The sequence below is a fragment of the Somniosus microcephalus genome, chromosome 6, assembly GCF_052327205.1.
Source record: "Somniosus microcephalus isolate GS21.2 chromosome 6, FLI_Smic_1.0, whole genome shotgun sequence".
In the NCBI taxonomy this organism is placed as follows: domain Eukaryota; kingdom Metazoa; phylum Chordata; class Chondrichthyes; order Squaliformes; family Somniosidae; genus Somniosus; species Somniosus microcephalus.
Window position 1 is genome coordinate 249,826,640 of NC_140992.1, and position 24,284 is coordinate 249,850,923.

A 24,284-nucleotide genomic window follows, 5' to 3' on the forward strand; every position below is an offset into this window, starting at 1 on the left:
GACTTGTTCAAAACCAATCTCTTCAACCACACCTTTGATCACCTCCGCTAACTTGTCCAAGCAAATGCTGCAACAAAATCATTGTATTTCTGGTACCAAACAGGAGCTGGATGATGGGCTAATTTAACTCCTAGTTCCTATTATAAAGGAGCTACAGTATTAGAATCATGAGAGAGCAGAGACTCTTTCCCTCTCCTCCTCTTCTCCCTCCAAGTTGACCTAGACTGAATTTAAACTCAAGTACAAAGAGGTGCAGGGGCAGTATTCTAATGTCAGTGTGCTCCCCAGTATCCCACAGTGATCATTTATTAAAAATGATGAGGTTGATGGTAAGACTTGACAACCTTCCATTTTTACCCATAGACATAATTTTCTCTCACACTGACAGCACTGAATAAATATCAAATTAAGTAATGTCACTCCATCTCTGCATTTCACCCTGCTGACAGGTTTATTCACTTTATATTACTTAGCATTTTAACTATAAAATTATGCTTTCTCACATGTGCTGTATCATACAGTGACAAAAGTATGGTTCCACACAGTCAAACGAAATTCAGTACTAATGGGGTTAAGGAAAAAAGTCTGTTATCACTTGATATATTTTTTTAAAGGGCAGGAAAAAAATGCAAAAATAATCATATTTTGGATTTGTTGTAATGAATAATTTTTTTATTCAAATTATTTTTGAAAGCTCGAAACAGAAAAAGACAAAAGAACAAAGATATCATTTGATCTTAGCGAAAATCCAGAGAAAACTCTTTGCAATAAAATAAAACTAATAGTCACCTGAACCACAGGGTATCTTGCTTTAATCCTTTCTTCCTCAGGTTAGAGGGTTATTAACCTGTATCCTGGGGCGAAAGAGATGCACATCAATTACATCAATCGAATGGACAAATGAACTTTGTATTAAAAATTTAACAGCTTTCCCACACAACCATATATGTGGTGGGACTTCTATCACTTCTTTGTTTGGAAAAAAAGGTCAAAAGTTTCTTCTTAGTATCTGGGTGCACAAAAAATTGAAATGTGAAAAACACAGAGCCACATGAAGGTGAAAAATCACTAAAGCTAAAGTATTTCCACTCCAAAAATTGTGAAACATCCCAAGAACCTCACTATGTTATAAGAAAGCAAAATTTACAGCAATATTTTCCCTCCACCGCTCTCGTTGAATTTTATCTGTATATTAGTTCAAGCAGAAGAACTACAGTACTTACAAATCCTTTCAAAACAGGCTTGTGTGCACACCAATACACTCAGGACTCATAAAAGTTAGTATCAAAGATTAAATAATTTAAAATACTTAATCTATATTTACAACTTCAACAGAAGTAAATCAATTGCTGACAATATTTTTACAGGTAAATATAAAGTTACCAGTGACAATAGCTTTCTAAAAACAAGTTTGTTGCTTAAACAATCCAAAATGTGAGGCTCAGAAGCTAAATCCAGAACAGATTGCTGTAAATTTATCACAAGGATGTAATGTATATGAAAGGTGCCATCCAGTCCAGCTGGAAATTTCTAAACAGTAAACTGAACATCAGAATTGCATTTTAAACACAGAAGTCTGTTATTCGACTGGTATCCCATAATATGAAGACTTTAAGGTATTTAAACAATTTTTTTTTATTAATAGCAAAGAAACATTAGAACTCAAATCATGCTCGGCTCTCCTTTCCCTATCCTGCCCTCTGTTCAGGTTTTTGGACTTGGCAAAGGATGTCAAACCTGCTTCTTCTCCCTTCTACTCCCCCCTCCCCTTCCTTTTTCTATTCTCCCTTTTAAATCTGTGTACCATGCATAATTCCCTGGCCGGGTGGATAAGCAGCCTCCTTCCAAATCAGTGACAATGTAACCCTAAGCCTGACTACTCGGAGGTGCTGAAATGTAACCCAGAATGACTAACCCACTGAATTTTGCTCCCTCCCATGGGAAATTGCCTGGCTTCCCTTCAATGTCCCCCCGCCCAATGCAGTCATTCACTCTATAGTGAATTGCAAACAGAAACCACGTTCCTATTATTTTCTAGCTCAAGTCTAGACATTATTGATTACACCAGCTGCAATGGGGGAGAAGCAGCAAGAAAATCCACTGAAATATGCTGCATGGTTCCTGATCACTGACCGCCACACTGCGAGTTGCTGACAGCAGGAGATGGATTCTGTGGGCTAAAGAATAAAATACAGGTGCAAGACCAATTAAAGAGACTAATTTGCAGCATTATGGGGGAAAAGGCTGGGATGTGGGGCTAAATTGGACAGCTCCTTCAAAGAGCCGGCACAGGCACGATGGGCCAAATGACCTCCTTCTGTGCTGTAAGATTAAGCTAAATGCCTGAACTGTCCTTTTAAAGAAACCTGCTGCCTACACTTAACAAAGGAATTGGTTCAAAACACCTTTAGCAACTCTATCCTCAGCACCATCATTAAAAAATTACCGACTAAATTGAGTGATGGGTATGGGAGTTGTGCCAGAGGATTGGAGGATTGCATATGTTATACCCGTGTTCAAAAAAGGGGAGATGAATAAACCTGGTAAATACAGGCCAGTCAGTCTAACATCAGTGGTAGGAAAACTACTAGAGACCATTATCAAGAACAAAATTAATTCTCACTTGGAGAATCATGGGTTGACAAGGGACAGCCAGCACGGATTTGTTAAACATAAATCATGTCTGACTAACCTGATTGAGTTCTTTGATGAAATAAAATATAGGGTTGATGAAGGTAGTGCAGTAGACGTTGTTTCTATGGACTTTCAAAAGGCATTTGATAAAGTAACACATAACAGACCCATGCGGAAAATAGAAGCACATGGTATTAAAGGGACAGTGGTAACTTGGATACAAAATTGGTTAAGGGATAGGGGGGAGAGAATAGTGGTACACAGATGTTTTTCTGACTGGAAAGAAGTATGCAGTGGGGTCCCGCAGGCGTTAGTATTAGGACCATTGCTTTTCTTGTTATATATAAATAACCTGTACTTGGGTATAGGGAGTACAATTTTGAAGTTTGTGAATGATACAAAACTTTCCAATGTAGTAAATAGTGAGGAGGATAATAGCAGCCTTCAGGAGGACTTAGATAGGCTGGTGAAATGGGCAAACACATGGCAGATGCAATTTAATATGGATAAGTCTGAAGTGATGCACTTTGGGAGGAGCAACGTGGAGAGGCAGTATAATCTAAATGGTACTATTTTGAGGGGGGTGCAAGAGCAGAGAAACCTGGGAGTGTATATTCACAAATCTTTGAAGGTGGCAGGGCAAGTTGATAAGGCAGTTAAGAAAGTGTATAGGATACATAGCATTGTAAATAGGGGCATTGAATACAAAAACAAGGAAGTCCTGCTAAACCTTTACAAATCTCTGGTTGGGCCTCATCTGGAGTATTGTATACAATTCTGGGCACCACACTTTAGGAAGGATGTCAAGGCCTTGGAGAGGGTGCAGAAGATGTTTACCAGAATGATACTGGGGATGTGGGACTTCAGTTATGTGGAGAAATGGGAGAAGCTGTGATTGTTCTCCTTAGAGCAGAGAAGGTTAAGGGGAGATTTACAAGAGGTGTTCAAAATTATGAGGGGTGTCGATAAGAGTAAATAAGGAGAAAATGTTTCCACTGGCAAGTGAGTCGGTAACCAGGGGTCATAGATTTAAAGTAATTGGCAAAAGAACTAGAGGGGGAAATGAGGGGATTTTTGTCACACAGAGGGTCGTTAAGATCTGGAATCCACTATCTGACTGGGTGGTAGAAGCAGATTCCACAGGAACTTACAAAAGGCAATTGGACATGTACTTGAAGAGAACTAATTTGCAGGGTTATGGAGAAAAAACTGGGGTGTGGGACTAAATTGGACAGCTCTTTCCAAGGGCTGGCATAGGCACAATGGTCTCCTTCTGGGTTGTAAGATTTTATGATTTTTTTAAATTCATTGATGAGGTGCTGTGGGCCATCAGCAGCAGCAGAATTATATTCCACCACAATCTGTAACCTCATGGCCCGGCATATCCCTCATTCTACCATTGATATCAAGCCAGGGGACCAACCCTGGTTCAATGAGGAGGAGTTCTTTTTAAATTCATTTTTATGAGATGTGGGCGTCGCTAGCAAGGCCAGCATTTATTGCCTATCCCTAGTTGCCCTTGAGAAGGTGGTGGTGAGCCACCTTCTTGAACCGCTGCAGTCTGTATGGTGAAGGTACTCCCACAGTGCTGTTAGGTAGGGAGTTCCAGGATTTTGACCCAGCAACGATGAAGGATCGGTGATATAATTCTAAGTCAGGATGGTGTGTGACTTGGAGGGGGTGATGTTCCCATGTGCCTGCTGCCCTTGTCCTTCTAAGTGGAAGAGGTTGCGGGTTTGGGAGGTGCTGCCGAAGAAGCCTTGGCGAGTTGCTGCTGTGCATCTTGTAGATGGTACACACTGCAGCCACGGTACGCCGGTGGTGGAGGGAGTGAATGTTTAAGGTGTTGGATGGGATGCCAATCAAGCGGGCTGCTTTGTCCTGGATGGTGTCGAGCTTCATGAGTGTTGTTGGAGCTGCACTCATCCAGGCAAGTAGAGAGTATTCCATCACACTCCTTGTTATAAATCTCATCATTCATCAAGAAACTACTCATGAAATAATGCTGGACAGCCAGCTGGTGGCGCCGTCCAAGGAGTATAAATACTCAGGCGTCGGCCCCAGCTTTCCAGGGACATTTTGTAAGACAAGGAACTAGTGAAGTACAACTAGACCTCCATATTCTGAAACAAGTTGATTAAAGCCTTGCTTTATGCTCAAACCAAGTGCGTAGTGAGTTTTATTACATCACACCTGACTTGGCTCTCAACCTCATTACAGCCTTGGTCCAAACATGGACAAAGGAGCTGAATTCCAGAGATGAGACGAGAGTGGCTGCCCTTAACATCAAGGCAGCATTTGACTGAGTGTGGCATCAAGGAGCCCTAGTAAAACTGAAGTCAATGAGAATCAGGGGGAAATCTCTCCACTGGCTGGAGTCATACCTAGCACAAAGGAAGATGGTTGTGGTTGTTGGCGGTCAATCACCACAGTCCCAGGACATCGCTGCAGGAGTTCCTCAGGGCAGTGTCCTAGGCCCAACCATCTTCAGCTGCTTTATCAATGACCTTCCCTTCATCATAAGTTCAGAAATGGGGATGTTCGCTGATGACTGCAGTGTTCAGTGCCATTCGCAACTCCTCAGATAATGAAGCAGATAATAAAGACCTGGATGACATTCAGGCTTGGGCTGATAAGTGGCAGGTAACATTCGCGCCACACAAGTGCCAGGAATGACTATCTCCAACAAGTGAGCATTTAACCACCGCCCCTTGACATTCAGCGGCATTACCATCGCTGAATCCCCCACCATCAACATCCTGGGGGTCACCATTGACCAGAAACTTAACTGGACCAGCCACATAAATGCTGTAGCAACAAGAGCAGGTCAGAGGCTAGGCATTCTGCGACAAGTGTCTCAAATCCTGACTCCCCAAAGCCTTTCCACCATCTACAAGGCACAAGTCAGGAGTGTGATGGAATACTCTTCACTTGCCTGGATGAGTGCAGCTCCAATAGTACTCAAGAAGCTCGACACCATCCAAGACAAAGCAGCCTGCTCGATTGGCACCTCATCCACCACCTTAAACATTTACTCCCTCCACCACTGGCGTACTGTGAGTGCAGTGTGTACCATCTACAAGATGCACTGCAGCAACTCGCCAAGGCTTCTTCGGCAGCATCTCCCAAACCCACGACCTCTACCATCTAGAAAGACAAGGACAGCAGGCACATGGGAACACCATCACCTCCAAGTTCCCCTCCAAGTCACACACCACCCTGACCTGGAAGTGTATCGCCGATCCTTCTTCGCCGCTGGGTCAAAATCCTGGAACTCCCTCCCTAACAGCACTGTGGGCACACCTTCACCACACGGACCACAGCGGTTCAAGAAGGCGGCTCACCACCACCTTCTCAAGGGCAACTAGGAATGGGCAATAAATGCTGGCCTTGCCAGCGACGCCCACATCCCATGAACGAATTTAAAAAAATTCTCGAGATGTGCGCATCACTGGCAAGGCTGGCATTTTTTGCCCATCCCTAATTGCCATTGAGAAGGTGGCGGTGAGCCGCCTTCTTGAACCGCTACACTCCTCTGTTGTTATGTTGCTCCAATGCCACCAAAACTCTTATCCATGGCCTATGTCACCTCTAGACTTAACTTCTCAAATGCCTTTCTCTCCATAAACTGCAAAACATACAAAAGATTGCTGCCCTCATTCTGCTCTACACTAAGTTCCACTCATCATCACCCCATTCTCATTTACCTTCACTGGTTTGCTGGCCAAACAGATTCTTCAACCTCATCCTCAAACCATAGCCTCACTCAACCATACCTCTGCAACCTTCGCAAACCATATAGTAACATAGAAACATAGAAAAATAGGAGCAGGAGTAGGCCATTCGGCCCTTCGAGCCTGCTCCGCAATTCGATATGATCATGGCTGATCCTCTATCACAATATCATATTCCCACTCTCTCCCCATACCCCTTGATGCTTTTTGTGTCTAGAAATCTATCTATCTCCTTCTTAAATATATTCAGTGACTTGGCCTCCACAGCCTTCTGTGGTAGAGAATTCCACAGGTTCACCACCCTCTGAGTGAAGAAATTTCTCCTCACCTCAGTCCTAAATGTCCTACCCCATATCCTGAGACTGTGACCCCTCATTCTAGACCCCCCAGCCAGGGGATACATCCTCCCTGCATCCAGTCTGTCTAGCCCTGTCAGAATGTTATACGTTTCAATGAGATCCCCTCTCATTCTTCTAAACTCTAGTGAATGCAGGCCTAATCGACCCAATTTCTCCTCATACGACAGTCCTGCCATCCCAGGAATCAGTCTGGTGAACCTTTGCTGCACTCCCTCTATGGCAAGTATATCCTTTCTTAGGTAAGGAGACCAAAACTGCACACAGTACATTATATCCCCTCCTATGCCCGCTGGCCTCCTGTGCCTCTCCCCCTCCCTCTACTTCACCTTTGGTGGCAGAGCATCCAACACATTGCAAATCCCCCCTCAGAACCTATGCCCTCTACCTTTCTTCACATTTTTCAAAACCTTGTCTGAACACATCTCTTTGATAAATCTTTTAGTCACCTCTTCTAAGCCTCCCACAAAGACTCAGTGCTCGCTCCTTTCGCCGCTGTGATATTTTTCTTTGTTAAAGGCATGTTAATGTAAACTATTGTTCGTGATGCACCAGGTGCTTCTTGATTGGGGGGAGAAAATCAGTCTTTCTAAATTGCATACCTTCTCTTCCACAGAGTCCTTTCAGAAGCCTTGCAGTTTTTGGTATGCCAAACTGGCTTTCTCATTCAGTAATGCCAAAATGTACAGTAATTTGGAGAGCAATCACCTTATTTTGTCAAAAGCAAAATACTGCGGATGCTGGAAATCTGAAACAAAAACAGAAAATGCTGGAAATACTCAGCAGGTCAGGCAGCATCTGTGGAGAGAGAAACAGAGTTAATGTTTCAGGTCGATGACCCATCGTCAGAACGAAAGATCATCGATCTGAAACGTTAACTCTGTTTCTCCCTCCACAGATGCTGCCTGACCTGCTGAGTAGTTCCAGCATTTTCTGTTTTTGTACCTTATTTTGTCTTCCTGGTGGTATTTTAGGTACCTAACTGGCTCCAGTGCACTAGCCATTCATTGGGCCAGAAATTCGTGTCCAAATGCGTGAGTACGGTCTGGGGGAACGCCGGCATTTCCAGTCCTCTGAACGAAGGGGTTCAGAGGCACAGCGCGTGCGACTGCACAGGCAGCGCTTGCGCAGTGAACTTCGTCGATTTCATTCATGGATTCAGTGAGGGTAAGCCCTTACAAGTTACACTTGAAAAAAGCATGTGTAAAGTTGTTCCAAGGCTGCGGAGGAAGATATATTTTATCGTGGAGCTTCTGAAAGGCAATATTTTTGTTTGGGAAAGGGAGGGAAGTTATTTTAAGAAATTTTAAGTAAGTTTTAAAGTTTAAATTTTTTTTTTTTTTTTTAAACGGGTTTTCAGAACGGTAGGTAGAAGGAGCAATTGTGGCTGTGTGAATGGAATGTGAAAATGAGTGTTCTAAAATGAGTAATGTAACATTTCCAGCACTTTTAAGAAAGAAACTTTTCATCAGTAATAAGTAATTATGTATGTATGTCCGCATATATTCCTTTACGTATATGTATGTATGTTTTGTATTCCTTTACTTGTGTATGAATGTATGTTTTTAATTATGATTTTCCAATAAGTTACTTTCTCTGAAAGTCATAATTAAATAATACATTCATACACATAAGTAAAGGAATATATACATAACACACAAAGGAATATATACAGACATACACACTTTCAGAAGCTCCACGATAAGAAATATCTTCCTCCGCAGCCTCTGGAGCAACTGTACCCATGCTTTTTTCATGTGTAAGTTGTAAGGACTTGACCTCACTGAAAGCATGAATGAAAGCGGCGAATTTTACTGCGCACGCGCTGCCTGTGCAGTCGCATGCGTTCTGCCTCTGAACCCCTTTGTTCAGAGGACAGGAAATGCCGGTTTTCCCCACATGCACTGTGCATGCTGAAAACCGGCATTTCCTCCGGCCAGACGCGTAAGTACCCCGACCGTACTCGCGCATTTGGAATGGAATTACTGGGCCAACATTTTACATGTCAATAAAATGAAAAATTTAACAATTGCACGATTTGCCCCCTCGCATCTGCGACTGAGGGTCCAAGGAGGTGCATTGCGCAAGAGGTCATCGTCGTACGTATCCTCACACTGTTCCCTTTCGGGAACTGTATGAAGTGGTGGAAGGATTTATGGCCGTGATTAACGCTCATTCCGTGACCGTAACCATCTTTGAACCAGCCATTAGGGTGGTTAGTCCTATGGCGTGAGGGTTTTACGGGCTCCCACAACCCATCTGAGGGGGGGGGCCACCCACACCCACGGACACAAGTATCCCGCTGGATGTCCACCCAGAATTTATAGTTGGAGCTCCGACTCCACTTGCCGGGACTGTCTGGAGTGGGGTTCGAAACCCTACTCCTTCTGGCCCAGCGGCAGGGATGCTTACTGCTACGCAAAAGGCCCACTCCGCACAAAAGGTGACACCCATACGTTTCCTGCGCCTTTTCCCTCCCCGTGACTGGAGCCCTATGCTGCCACTTGAAAGACCAAGCTATCATCTGCCCTTTTTGCGGCGCCTTTGACTTCTCATTACCAATGATGAGCAGGCGCTGCGCCTCCACCTCCTTGAGGAGATTGCTGAGGTCATCATCAGTTCAATTGTGAGTTCTTTTAATGCCGTGAATTGTGCTCATTCAAGCCATTTCACTTTGCTAATCGGATTGGGCCTTTGGCATAGCGGTAGGATCCCCGCCGCTGGGCCAGATCAGGGTAGGGTTTCGAACCCCGCTCCAGACAGTCCCGGCAAGTGGAGTCGGAGCTCCGGCTCTAAATTCTGGGTTGACATCCAGTGGGATATTTGCGTCCGTGGGTGTGGGTGGCCCCCCGCTCCTTGTATAGCTTGTGGGAGCCCGTAAAACCCTCCCGCCATAGGGCTAACCGCCCTAATGGCTGGTTCAAAGATGGTTACGGTCACGGAATGAGCGTTAATCACGGCCATAAATCCTTCCACCACTTCATACAGTTCCCCAAAGGGAACAGTGTGAAGACACGTATGATGACGACATTGCTAAATAAATAAATGGAATTTAAAAAATTCTTTTAGGGCTTTTAAAAGTCTTTAAATTGCTTTAATTCTGTTTAAAACTACTTCAGATTCTTCAAAATAATGTAAACGTTTTTAAAAGTTTATAAAAGTTACCAAAAGCTTCATAAAAATACCAAAAGCCTATTTAAAATGCTGCTTTGCATGTAAAAATGCTTAGCAGCTTGTGAGAAACATTGGGGGCGTGTCCTATTAAACTGAGACCTCAAGGGGCGTGTCTCACTTGCACAGCGCGCTCCAGGCTTCGCGCTGGCTGCACTCCTGGGCGGCGTGATGTCAGACGCTGCCCGGGAGTCAACATTTTAAAACAGCAATTCCAAGCGTCCCTGAAGCTCAACGGCCGGCGCGTCGGGTAAGTGCAGATCGGGGGCTTACACGCGCGGCAAGCCCCCGACTCGAATTTCTGGGCCATTAAAATTACCCACAGACTTTCTACGGAACGTGTAGTGATTAGAAATTCTAAACAGCATGGCGCCCTCTACAGGGGATCTAGGACCTGCATGAACAGGACAAGCAACAGTGTGTCTCCTTAACCAATCAGATTGAAGAATCCTTAACGAAACATGCAGAGTCTGTACCAGGAAGTGTAAGTTGGAATAGTTAATTCAATGTCAAATCATGTACAGAATGCGAAATAAAGAGAGGAAAAGAAAGATGGGATTAAGAGAGCGAGATAAGAGACAAGAAAGTAAAAGTAAAAAAAATTATTTACATTTTTTAAAATATCCAACAATAAAGAAGGAATGAGACTACATGCTTTTAAAAGTTAATTTTCAATGCCAGAGAGGTTGTTTGGCAATAATTATGACTGATCCTGCCATTAAAAATTCACTTACACTTGAATGGGGTCAGTGGGGGTCAGGAACTCACTGCCTGAAAGGGTGGTAGAGGCAGAGACCCTCATCACATTTAAAAAATACTGGGATATGCACTTGAAGTGCCATAACCTACAAGGCTACAGACCAAGTGCTGGAAAGTGGGATTAGGTTGGATAGCTCTTTGTCGGCCGGCACGGACAAGATGGGCCGAATGGCCTCCTTCTGTGCTGTAAATTTCTGTGATTCTATGAATGGACAAGCCTTAACATTTTCTGGTGTGTTTAGTGGGTATTTATCACACAAGTCACCCAACTTCACGCCATTCAATAGCGAATCTCTTGGCAAGATACTGTTACAGCGAAGCTTCTGGAGGAGCAGGGCAACTCGGACAGCAACTTCCTGATTTCCATGTTTAACTCTGCATGTGCGGTTGGCAGAAGTTGCTGTCCAATTTACTCTTTAATAACGTTCAGCGCTGATAGCCTCGCTGTTATTTTTACTGCAAAATCCAGGCGGGTAGGTTTTTAAATTTCTAGTTTTCTCCTATTTTCTTCATAGGTTAAAAAACATGCATACTTATAGCCAAAGGAAGTAATGTAAAACATAACATGTATATATGTTCCAGTCTCTAAATAGAATTTTTCCCAAGACAACATAAGCTTGGTCTAATATAACCATATACAGATACCCTGACATCCCATTATACAATCTCAAATCTTGGAAAATATAATGGCAGTTGTAAACATTGGCAGGGAATAATTGCTACTGCTAACAGATACAAAAACTGATTTCCTCCTACCCTTTGCCTGGGCACAAGGTAGGCTAGCATATCCTTAGTGCATTCCTTCTGATATGGCACCACCTGTATTTTCAGCTAAGCTTGGTGTTCCCCTGGTCAGGACTCACATCTTGGCAGGGTCTAGTGCTTGAAAGTGGGGAGAAAAGCCTACAGCAGCAGTAATAGCCACTGTTTTGGTGGCCATATAGTTGCTGGCAAAATAACTGCTGTGCTGAAGCACTAGCCAGAAGTTTTGCATCTCCTATGTCCATCCTGTTGGCCCTGCAGAAGAAAAAAAATACCTTCTTGCTTGCCTATTCAAGCTCTCTGATCAGAGTGGGCTAGATGCAAGGCGTAAGGCCTGCAATCAGTGGGATCCCCTACTTTTGGGTCTTTACCAAGTGGAGGCCCAGGAAAATGAGGCAGTAGGTGTGATGACATCACTCCTAATTCATTTGCATATTATTTCACTGCTTGCTTCTGTTGTAGGGACTATGGGCTGGATTTTGTCAATGGGGAGCTTTTGGAGGCGGGACTCCCACTTGTTGGGTTTTAGTCCCGCCTCCATCAACTTGCGGCCAACCCACGCTATTTTCCCTTGATTGACCTTGTTAAGCCCGCCCAGCGGGCTTAGCAGGCCAATTAAGGGAAAGCCAGTTACAGGTGACATCAGCGAGTGCCGTTTCATCTGTCAAGAGCTTTTGACAGATGAAATGTCATCGTTTGACAGCTCTGTGAAGCTGTCAAACACTGACAATCTGTCTTCTAAGTTGTGTCTTTACTCAAGACTCAATTAGAAAGCCTTCCTGAGCAGAAAGCAGAAGGCTGCAGCTTTTGACAGTTCAGCGGCCATTCTGCTTTCTGTGCCGGTGAGCTGAGGGACTCCCGAGACCTGAAGGGAGGAAGCCTCCAGGAAGAAGTAAAGGTAAGTAAAACTTATTAAAACACTTTACACACACCTCACACACTTACCTCTGCACACATGCACCCATTACTCACCTGCACACCGGACATCTCGGCCCCTCCGACCCCCACAGACGACTGCCCGCCTCGCTGACCCTGGCGAGGTTCGGAGCCGTCAGGAAGCCCACACGTCAGGGCTCAAAATAGGGATTAGCCAAAAAACTGGCTGTTAACTACCTGTTAACAGGCAGTTAATTTGCATTAATCCCCTGCCCGCCTCGAGGAGGCGGGACCCGGCGCGGGTCGGCTACCCACCTCCTGGCAAGATGGCATGGAGGTGGGTTGGGCACCCGCCCCCAAATTCTGCCATTTTCCCAGCAGTCCCGTCTCCAAACCTGCCTCCCCGGGGCTGGCAAAATCCAGCCCAAGGACTCCATCCCCCACGTCCAAGGAAACTCTTGAAAGCCCATGAGCAACACAAAGGGTGAAGTCCCTGCACAACTAGTATCTGCCCATTTTCCCTCTGCTTTTTATTCCATAGGCACAAAGCAGAGAAAAATCACTCTACGTTCTTCACTGATAACTCTCAAATGGGACTGGTACTAATGATGGTGGGACAACCTACCTCTGTAGAGATTAAATTATCTCTGGTCTTTCAGATAATCAGGATCGACTGCAAACCAATATGGTGAGAATATTGTGTTTAATCAGAGTTTAAGACGGAATATAACACACTAGTTATACAGCAAAAACATACGACCATGACAAGTAGCTGGTACCAGTTCCGATTGGACAGACGGCTGGCGTGCGCGAACAGTTCTCCGGCTTACGGCCTTTCTTTCTCTCGTCTAGAACCTCCAAGAATGGGTTCACTCCTGGAAGAGTGTTAGGCCAGCCCCACTCTTGTATGGCTCTCCCATCCGCCGTGTGTGCTAAGGGCTTTTGGGGTCTTGCTTTTATTCCCTTTTTTAGGGGTGGGCCTGATATACAATATGGACAGGACTGTATGACCTGTAAGGGTTCTTCTTAAACCAAGGTGCCCAATGGCACGTCGAGTTCTTTGTCTGAACTTTCAGATGAAAGCTGTCCTCTAAAGGGTTTCATGCTTTTCCCTCACATGTCTTTTCTGTTTATGCATTCTGAAGGCCCACCATCTGAATTCCTCTTATCTTTCCTTCTTATCCTCCCAAGTTTGGAGTTAGATATGCCATTCTCGGCCTTCAGATGTTCGTAGCTGCTTGTTATCAGTTATTTATGTTCACGCTGTTCATGTAGCTTTTGCTATGCAAAACGAACTAGTTCATTCCATTATCAGACTATTGTCTGATTCCATCAGACATGGAATGAATCGGTAAATTCCCAAAGATATCCTCTATTCTATTGTCACACACTGGTTAACTTAAGCATTTTAAAGTAGCTTTGTTAAACAAAGTCAAAATCCTAACTTAGCATTATAATATGGTTATTAGCAGTAATGGAAGAAACATAGGCATTGAGCCTCAGTTGGTCAAATTAAAGATACTTAAAACAAAGTTGAAATCCTAACTTACAAACAGCAGATAGCTAGCTTGGAAACAAGATTATATACATCAGTCACAGTGCAGAATGTTATAACATGTGCAGGGAACCAAAAACATAAGCAAATTCTAAGCATCTATCCAGCTATTCTGAAGAGACACTTTTGTCTCAAGTTCTAATACAGGTTGAGCGTCCTGAATCCGACAACCTTGGGACCGAGGCCAAGCCGGTTTTCGTGTTTTTCCGGACTTCGGAACGTGTTTCTGATGTCTGAAGTCCGGAAATATCGCAACCTGGGCTCGAGCGTTTCCGGACTTCGGACATCAGAAACATGTTCCAAGTCCGGAAATGCCTGGGCTGCTCCGCGTAGCGCTGACGCGTTTCTCCGCCCCTCCCCTTCTGTTAAAGGGGAGGGACGCTGCGAGCTCTGCAGAGCATCCGATGGCCCACACTAGGCCACCAGGGCGGCTTGGTGCTGTGGCCGCAGCCTGGCAGAAACACTTAGTGGAGCTGTGCAGATTAAGGAGGATAAAACACAACACTAAAGTTTTATTGCATCACTCGCATTTTCCATAGGATTTTTCAAAAAAAGACAACAGAAGTTAAGAGCTTTTTGAAGTACAGGTTGCGCGCCCAAAAGCCAGAGTTCCGGATTCCGGAACATTTTGCGGATTCCAGACAACCCTGCCAATTGTCCCGGAGTCCAGATTCTGGAACACTCCAGATTTTGGAACTCCGGATTTTGGACATTCAACCTGTACAGTCATGTAAACACAGTCTTATTTGCGTCACGCTTTCATTTGCATAACCCCATATATTTTGGATACCCTAATTTCTAACACCTCATTGGGTCTTTCTCATTCTTCTAATAGTTATATCCTTCACATACTATGATCTCTCCTATCTATCCCCTGAATCCTTGTGGTCTGTTTATTTTATACAGTCTCTTTTACATTTTTTTGTGTATGTATTTTGTTTTTTGACATCAGTTCTTAATTTGTCCTTAAGTCAATTAGTTAAAAGTTATCTGCCACTCCACAACCTACCCAGGTATTTACAGTATGGGTATTAAGAATGTGTTTGCCTCCTGAATTTTGCCTGTTATAGTGGCACTGTAACATTATAACTGCCTCTAGAGACATGGTCCATCCTGTGGTTTTCCCAGAATGTGATCTAGACCGGCTTAACTCCAGTGGAAAATGAGGAAGATCCCACAAGGTAGGAATGTGGAACTTGCCACCAGAATGTGGAACTCGCCACCAGAATGTGGAACTCGCTACCACAGGGAGTAGTTGAGGCGAACAGTATAGACGCATTTAAGGGGAAGCTAGATAAGCATGTGAGGGAGAAGGGAATAGAGGGTTATGCTGATAGAGTTAGATGAGGAAAGGTGGGAGGAGGCTTGAGTAGAGCATAAACTGGTTGGACCGAATGCCCTGTTCCTATGCTGTATATTCTATATAAAACTTGGAAAAGGATAGGAAACTCTAATTTTGCTCAACTATCTTAAGGGATCAGAAATAAATTTTGTAAATCTTCCCTAAGGTGATAAGGGTAGAATCCATGGTATGGCAAACTATACAGAGCCTGGGGAAAAAAAGACACCGGGAATTTCTTCAAGGGTTCTCCTGATCGACTGCCGTAATTTCAGCGGAAGATCGACAGAAACTCTGGATAAACGGGGTTTCTGCCAAACTTACGGCGGCCAACTGGGAGAACCCCAAGGCCTAGAAATTGGGTTTTGGTCTTGCCAGGGCTGTAGCGCCAGAAAGTTTGCGCCAGCGGTAATGCGGCAGCGCGCGACGAAAATTCGGGTGCGCCGGGCCCAGACGGCGGCGGGCGCTAAAACCCTCCTTTAGCGCCTCAAAACGGGCGTGAACTTGGGTTTCCCGGCGCTAATCCCCCGCTGCGGCACCCGATGCGGTGCGGCAGGCGGGGGAACTGCAGGCCTCCTCCTCCTGTTAAGGAGGAGCTGCCTGCAGCCGACAACTGTCCGGCGGATTGACCCGACATCTGAGCCCGGCACCTCGGGGAAGTGCCGGGCTCGCATCAGACACTGATCAGGGCCGCGGGGGGGGAATGCAGGAGTCCGGGAAGGGAGGTGCGGGCAGGCGGCCGCCGGGAACGCGGCCGGCCGCCGCTCCACCTTTATGCGCCGGCGCACACTGGGGGAAGACTCTGTTGCCAGAGTCTTAGTTGCGCCTGCCACGGGCGAGGCGGGCGCAACTGAATTTCGGCTTGGGGCCGGGTTACCACGGCAACCGGGACACTGCGCACACCGATGACGTCATCGGTGCCGGCGCAGCGCTACCGGTGCAATGCCGATTTAGGGCCCCAGGGAATTTCTCAACTGGCCATAACTCCGGCGCTAGGCCCTCTAGCGCCTCAAATGCGGCGCTAAGCCTACCGAATTTCTAGGCCCAAGAAAATTCCCAACAAGAAACTCATTAGTTATTCCATCATTTATAAAAATCTACTGCAATTTAGAGAAATTGGTGAACTGAAACAACAAAATGAGTTCAATCGAATAGAAATTGCATTTATTTAAGTCACAAATAAAGACAAATTATGCTTCTGATCAGGTTGCAATTCATTATTTCTCTTGAAGATAATGCTGTGGCAATAATGGCAAATGACATTTTCAAAAGTGCAGACTAATACTTAGCGATGACTTGCTCACAGGATGTGTGCAGAGTAAATCATTTGCGATTGACTGATAAACAGCAAGATGTGTGAAATGCTCACTGTTTCCTAATTAACATATCCTATCTAGCAGGGAAGCAGTGTTTTGTCTAATTGTACCTTTTGATGACTCCTAGATGATTAAATATGATGGTAATGTACAATACAGGTAAATGCCAGTATCCTCCACTTTGTCCTAAAACAATAATTAAAGTATGACCAAGCATAGGTTTAAGCTTATGGATGAATCTGTGGGTCATCTACCTGCCTTGAGGAATAGGTAGAAAATAAAGGCAGGTCATCATAATCATGAAGGCAACACTAAAGAGACTAATGCATACATCACAAGTCCTTCACCGAGTATCTAGGCAATATTCCCATTGCATATACATATATATTATATATATAAACCACTTAATATAGAACCGTTAATCCTTTCTCTTTTTAGGATTAAGGTTTTGTTGTAAAATTTAGAGATTTTACATTTTACCCTATAATTAATGTAAACAATTATTGATAATCCCTACCTGTTGGGTGATAATATCCTATAATGATGGTGCCCTGTTGGATTCTGTTTTTCAAAAAGATGGTCAGGCAAGTCAGTTGAAAATAGGAAATTTACTGATGGGAACACTGGCATTTACCATTTTTTATAACATTGGTGTCTAACTTAGAATCATAGAAATTTACAGCACAGAAGGAGACCATTTGGCCCATCGTGTCTGTGCCGGCCGACAAAGAGCTATCCAGCCTAATCCCACTTTCCAGCTCTTGGTCCGTAGCCTTGTAGGTTACGGCACTTCAAGTGCATATCCAAGTACTTTTTAAATGTGATGAGCGTTTCTGCCTCTACCACCCTTTCAGGCAGTGAGTTCCAGACCTCCAGCACCCTCTGGGTGAAAAAAGTTCTCCTCAACTCTCCTCTAATTCTTCTACAAATTACTTTAAATCTCTGCCCCCTGGTTATGACCTCTCTTGCTAGGGGAAATAGGGCCTTCCTATCCATTCTATCTAGGCCCCTCATTTTATACACCTCAAATAAGTCTCCCCTCAGCCTCCTCTGTTCCAAAGAAAACAACCCCAGCCTATCCAATCTTACCTCATAGCTAAAATTCCCCAGTCCAGGCAACATCCTCGTAAATCTCCTCTGTACCCTCTCTAGTGCAATCACATATTTCCTGTAATGTGGTGACCAGAAATGTACACACTACTCTAGCTGTGGCCCAACTAGTGTTTTATACAGTTCAAGCATAACCTCCTTGCTCTTATATTCTATGCCTCAGCTAATTAAGGAAAGTATCCTGTACGCCTTCTTAACCATCTTATCTATCTGTCCTGCTACCTTCAGGGATCTGTGGATGTGCACTCCAAGGTCCCTCTGTTCCTCTGCACTTCTCAGTATCCTACCAGTTATTGTGTATTCCCTTGCCTTGTTAGCCCTCCCCAAAAGTCAGAACTTAGATGATAAATTCACCTATCCCTTTCGATAGGGAGCTGAGCTTGAAGGATGCCCAGGACACAGATAAGGTTACATGATGGCACAGCTTTTCTGACTTGAGCATGGCTTCCACTGGGAGTGTGGTATCAGTAACTTCGACCGGAAATTTCCTTGAGAGTTCTATCAATCAGCCGCTGTAATTTTGGCAGAAGACTGGTAAATAGCATTTCCGCCAACGAACGTCACCATGGCTGATTAGGAGCTCACTGGCAATAGTTATTTGAAAAATTTAAAATAAAAAAATAGAAATCTTTACATGCACAATCGTCAAGGAATTAAAATTCAATTTTCATAGCAAAGCAATAAACAGTCAACATTGTGGATTCTATTTTCTCTCTCATTCTGCTTTTCTTTTTTGTTTACTCATTCTTGGGATGTGGGCATCGCTGACAAGGTCAGTGTTTATTGTCCATCCCTAGTTGTCCTTGAGAAGGTGGTGGTCGTGAACCTTTTTGAGCTGCTGCAGCCCATGTGATGAAGGTGTTCCCACAATGCTGTTAGGTAGGGAGTTCCAGGATTTTGAAGGAACAGCAATATATGTCCAAGTCAGGATGGTGTGTGACTTGAGAGTGGAACGTGGAGTGATGGTGCTCTTCTGGGAGGTTGAGGTGGCGAGTTTGGGATGTGCTGCCGAAGAAGCCTTGCAAGTTGTTGCAATGCACCCTATAACTAGTACACACTGCAGCCATGGTACGCCGGTGACGGAGCGGGTGAATGTTTAGGCTAATGGTTGAAGTGCTGATTATCTCCCATAACACAACCTCTGTAAATCAAATTACATTCAACATCTATACTGACTTACTCACTTAAAGTATAAACTCTCCCCAAAATGGGACAACAGGTGTGAGATTCTTAAGAACTTCCAAATTATATTCTCAACAATGCGGTTATTTAACTGACAAAAATTGCTTTGTTCTATATAAACGCATTTTGTTCATAACACAATTTTATAAGATGTACTTTCGTACAACTTGACATCACCATTATAAAGACAATAACAAAGGAACACCTAGAACTTTCCAGAATACTGTTCTCTGCATAAAACTCCTAATCATGTTAAATTTGCTGATGTACAACACAATTCCTGCCATATAGTCCTTAAAGGTTTGATGTTTCTTTTGTATTTTACAAACCTTTTATCTTTAAGTGAAGCTTAGTGCAAGGAAAGGCAAAATGCACTGTGTTATTATAACCATCAACCCATCTTTTGTAAATAATTCAAATGTAGCATTAGTATAATTACAACACAGTTCTGACACAGTAAAATTATAACACAATTCATTCCATAAATTATTAACTCATATAACTGAAGAATGAGTCAGATAACACAGTAAGGACTGATTAGCATCTGAAAAGGCCATTTATTTTAAAGTATGAAACAATCATTGTCACCTCTCTGTAATGAATTGTGATGTGGTTTTCTATGGTACAGGGGGTAGCTCTTCCAGATAATTGTAGGGCTTGTATGCCTTTTCAAAAAGGAACAATAATACAATTATAATTTAAGGATGAATTCATTTTTTGCTCTTTACTAAAAACCTCTTCTACAAATGATGCATTGAATTTTAATAAAGAATTTATCTTCAAATCTGACTTTAAAATCTAAACAAAATCAACAAATGACTAGATGGATTTAAAATAAATGAATTGTAATTAAGAGGTTATTGAGTGATGCATTATTCTATATTTTAATTATCATAGGAATCCACATTGATTTACATCAGAAGTACAGGAAAAAAAACATAAACAATGGGGCTATCTTTCCAATGCTGGTCACTTTTGCAATTTAGTATCATTCTAAAAAAAGCAAAAATCATAGACAGCATGAAAGTACATCTTTATGCTGTTAACCCCATGTTATGCTTCACATTGCAAGTCCAGCCTAGTGGTGCAGTTTGTGTTATAAGTTACATTTGGGGCAGGGTTTAATACCAATAAACGTTTTCTGTACAGTAAATAGAATTCGCGGATAATCGCTCCAGTGAAACACCTTGGTATAGTTTACTACATTAAAGGCAGTATTCAAATGCAAGTGGGTGTTTACAGATCACTGATGCATCATGATGTACCAACCGATAATACGAATCACTTAAGAAAAGTCAGCCATTTGAGCTGTTGTCTAATAAAACTACTGGAATTCTATTGCATGTTTTTGTGTTCTCAGTGCACATAAAGGGAACATTAGCATTTACACCTTTTTACAGAAACCTTAAAACCATATCTTGTGTCTTTCCAATTCCCATTTTGCGCTGGAATGCTCCTTTATTCTGACCAATGACACAAAATACTCTGTGCCATGTACAAATCAAGTGCACTGCATTTATTTCAACTAATGTATTTTGTGTGAATATTGTCAGTGTAGGAATGTGAGTTCCTAACTAAAAGACTGAGTTCTACTCGGGCGATTAAACAAAACGAACTTTAATGAAACAAACAGGCTTTAACAAGAAACTGCAGGATAACATCGAATATAGGTCTGATCTCTCTGGAGGCTCCACGAGGACTGCCCCTGGGGGATCACGTGCTGAACGGCGTGACATCATCACGTTTTAGCCGCGCTGTTAAAGCAACCACACTCTGTACAGTTAAACAGCATAAATAAAGATACAGATTCAGACTGTAGCTAACATGTTGTTAAAGGAATTATGTACAAATGATCTGAGTCCTTTGGTGGCTCCGCGACATGCGCCCCCCCCCCCCCCCCCGCAGAATTGTCTTTAACAGCAAAAGTGAGACATCGAGGGGGCCTGACAAGTCTGTCCGAGCGACTTCGGTAACCCTGCAGAGGAAGCTGATGGACGGTGGTCGAGCTGGCGGACGGTTGTGGTTGAGCTGGTGCGGCGAGTGTGGTCGAGCTGGTGGGCGGCTGTGGTCGATCTGGCACGGCGGTTGCGGGCGGTCGGCCACATTTCGGCGGTTGAGCGACGACGACTGGGTGGTCCAGGTCCAGGTGAGCCGGCTTCAACCAGTCCACCGAAATGTGATCCGGCTTTCCTCCGATGTCGACCGAAAAGGATTTGTCTCCTGATTCGATGACGCGGAAAGGACCAGTGTAAGGGGGCTTGAGTGGATCCCGGTGAGCGTCGTGGCGGATAAATACGTACTCGGCATTCTTCAGCTCTGTTGGCACGTGGGAGCTCTGTAAGCCGTGATTTGATGTAGGCACCGGAGAGAAGCATCTGGCCGCTTCCTGGTGGCTGATGAGTTGCTGGGAGGCGGACCATGGCTCTGTGGGAGAAGGGAGGAAATCCCCTGGTACTCGGAGCGGCTGGCCATAAACGAGTTCGGCTGAGGACGATTGCAGGTCTTCTTTGGGCGCCATACGAAGACCCAAAAGGACCCATGGGAGTCTGTCCACCCACCCTGCACCTTGAAGACTGGCCCGTAGGGCGGATTTAAGCAACCTGTGGAATCGCTTGCAAAGGCCGTTCGCCTGTGGATGATAGGCGGTGGTGCGATGAAGTTTGGGGCCGAGCCCCTGAGCTACAGCATTCCAGAGCTCCGAGGAAAATTGTGGCCCACGATCAGAAGAGATGTCCGCCGGTACCCCGAAACGAGCAACCTAACAGGAGATGAAAGCTCTAGCGACGTCTGCCGCAGTGGTGGAAACCAAAAGGAATTGCCTCTGGCCACCTAGTGGTGCGGTCCACCATGGTGAGGAGATGCGTATAACCATGAGAAGGCGGAAGTGGCCCCACAAGGTCCACATGCACGTGGTCGAAACGACGCTCCAGAACAGCGAACGTAGCCACTGGAGCTTTAACATGACCCCGGACCTTGGCCTTCTGGCAGACCACGCAGGTGTTGGCCCAGTCACGGACATCGAGGTGCATACCCTTCCAGATGAACTTCGCCGACATTAGCCGTTGTGAAGCCTTCATACCAGGGTGCAACAACCTGTGTATGGCGTCAAACACCTTCTGGCGCCATGCGACTGGCACGATAGGTTGGGGAACGCCCATAGAGATGTCGCAAAGGAGCGTGGTGCCTGCGGCCTGGAAACTGACGTCGGTCGCTTGGAAACTAGAGGGGACGGTTCTGTATGATTGGACCTCTGGGTCTGAGGCCTGATCCGCAGCCATGAGGGCGTAGTCAATCCCCAGGTGAACCGCATGGACCGTCGCGCGGGAGAGGCAATCCGCCACCAGGTTGTCTTTACCAGACACACGTTGAATGTCCGTGGTAAATTCAGAAATAAACGTCAGGTGACGTTGTTGACGAGCGGACCACGGTTCGGCGGTCTTGGCCATGGCGAACGTTAGAGGCTTGTGGTCGACAAAAGCCGTGAAGGGACGTCCTTCTAATAAAAACCGGAAATGGCGAATGGCTAGGAAAAGGACCAGTAACTCTCGATTGAAGGTGCTGTATTTTTTTTCATTTTTCCATAGTTGACGGCTGAAAAACGCCAGCGGTTGCCATGTGCCGTTCACCCACTGCTCCTGCACTGCGCCGATGGCGTAGTCTGACGCGTTTGTGGTAAGGGCGATGGTGGCACCTGGAAGTGGGTGCGCCAGCATGGTTGCGTTGGCCAAAGCGTTCTTGGTGTTGACGAACGCCTGGTCCATCTCGGCCGTCCAGCTGATTAGATCCTTACCGGACTTGCCCTGGAGGGCCCCGTACAAAGGCTGCATTAGCTGAGCCGCCTTAGGGACGAATCGATGATAGAAATTGACCATCCCCAGGAACTCTTGCAGGGCCTTGATGGTTGGCGGGCGCGGGAAAGAGGTAACAACTTCTACCTTCGTCAGTAAGGGGACGGCGCCGTCTGATGTTATGCGATGTCCCAAGAAAGCGATCCGCTGCAGGCCGAACTGGCACTTGGCCGGGTTGATGATCAAACCATGCTGGCTGAGGCGAGTAAAGAGGGTACGCAGATGGCAGATGTGCTCTTCCTTGCTAGCGCTGGCGATGAGAATGTCATCCAGGTAGACGAAGATGAAGTTACGGTCTTGGAGCACGGAGTCCATTAAGCACTGGAAAGCCTGTGCCATGTTCTTCAAGCCAAACGGCATCCTCAGGAACTCAAAAAGGCCAAAAGGGGTGATGACTGCGGTTTTCGGGACATCTTGCGGATGCACGGGAACCTGGTGATACCCCCGGACGAGGTCAACCTTAGAAAAGATAGAATTTCCCACCAAATGGGCCGAGAAATCCTGAATATGCGGGATCAGGTACCGATCAGGACTAGTGGCGTCGTTCAGGCGTTGGTAGTCACTGCATGGCCGCCAGCCGCTGCCCGGTTTCGGAACAATGTGGAGAGGCGAAGACCAGGGACTATTCGACCAGCGAATAATCCCCAGCCGCTCCATCGTGTTGAACTCCGCTTTCGCAGCTGCGAGCTTGCCGGGTTCGAGCCTTCTAGCCCGTGCATAAACCGGGGAGCCAGTAGTGGTGATATGATGTTCAACACCATGCTTCGTGGCCAAGGAGGAGAAAGTTGGCCTTGTCAGCTCCGGGAACTCTCCGAGGAGCCGAGTGAAGTCGTCCGGAAAAGGGAAAGTGCAGACGATAGAGCGCGCCATGGTGGTACCGTGGTGGCACGGGATCGAGTGGAAGGTGGCCGCGTTGATCAACCGGCGGTGCCGGACATCGACGAGGAAGCCGTTGGCACACAGAAAATCCGCCCCTAGGATGGCCTGCGAGACTGTGGCCATGACGAATTCCCAATGGAAGCGCTGACCACCGAAACAGACTTGGACCCGCCGCTTTCGGAAAGTTCGAATGGCTGCACCATTAGCCGCCATGAGGGAAAAACTGTGGTTCCCAGCTTGCATATCGAGATTCAACGCAGGTAGGATGCTACACTGTGCCCCGGTGTCACGAAGGAAACGTCGACCCGATAGGGAATCGGTGATGTAAAGAAGTTTCCCCGTAGATCCGATGGCCATCGCAGCTGCGGAGCACCCGTTAGACCCGGTCCTCCTTCGTCAGGAACGCTGCAGGAGCTTTGTTGGTTTTTTTTGGGGCGAAAAACTGCAGGGAGAGCGGCAGCGTCGTGCTTTCACGCCAAAACAGGCGTGGTAGGAGCACCAGCCCGCTGCAGGAGGAGCTGGAGCCACGTCTGTGGGGGATGGGCGCCTCGTGGCCGCGCAGCACTGCTGGGTTACTGTGAAAATCTTATCTGCTTCTGCAGCAAGCTCGGCACAGTCTGTAATCTTGGATCTGGCTAGGGCAGCCTGCACCTGCTCCGGCAGTTGGCAGAGGAATAGCTCCCGGAAGAGGAAGCATTCCGGTTCGACACCCAAGAGCGTGAGCATTTGGCTCATGAGCTCGGATGGTTTGGAATCCCCGAGG

General features: G+C 45.5%; 1 long non-coding RNA gene across 1 annotated transcript in view; it reads right to left on the minus strand.

Moving 5' to 3' along the window:
- LOC147116642 (uncharacterized) overlaps positions 1-24,284 on the minus strand; it is a 125,760-nt gene that overhangs the window by 74,541 nt on the left and 26,935 nt on the right. Inside the window, exon 2 of the long non-coding RNA XR_015078848.1 lies at positions 790-854. This is a non-coding gene — a long non-coding RNA (uncharacterized LOC147116642). The remainder of the gene's footprint in view (positions 1-789; positions 855-24,284) is intronic.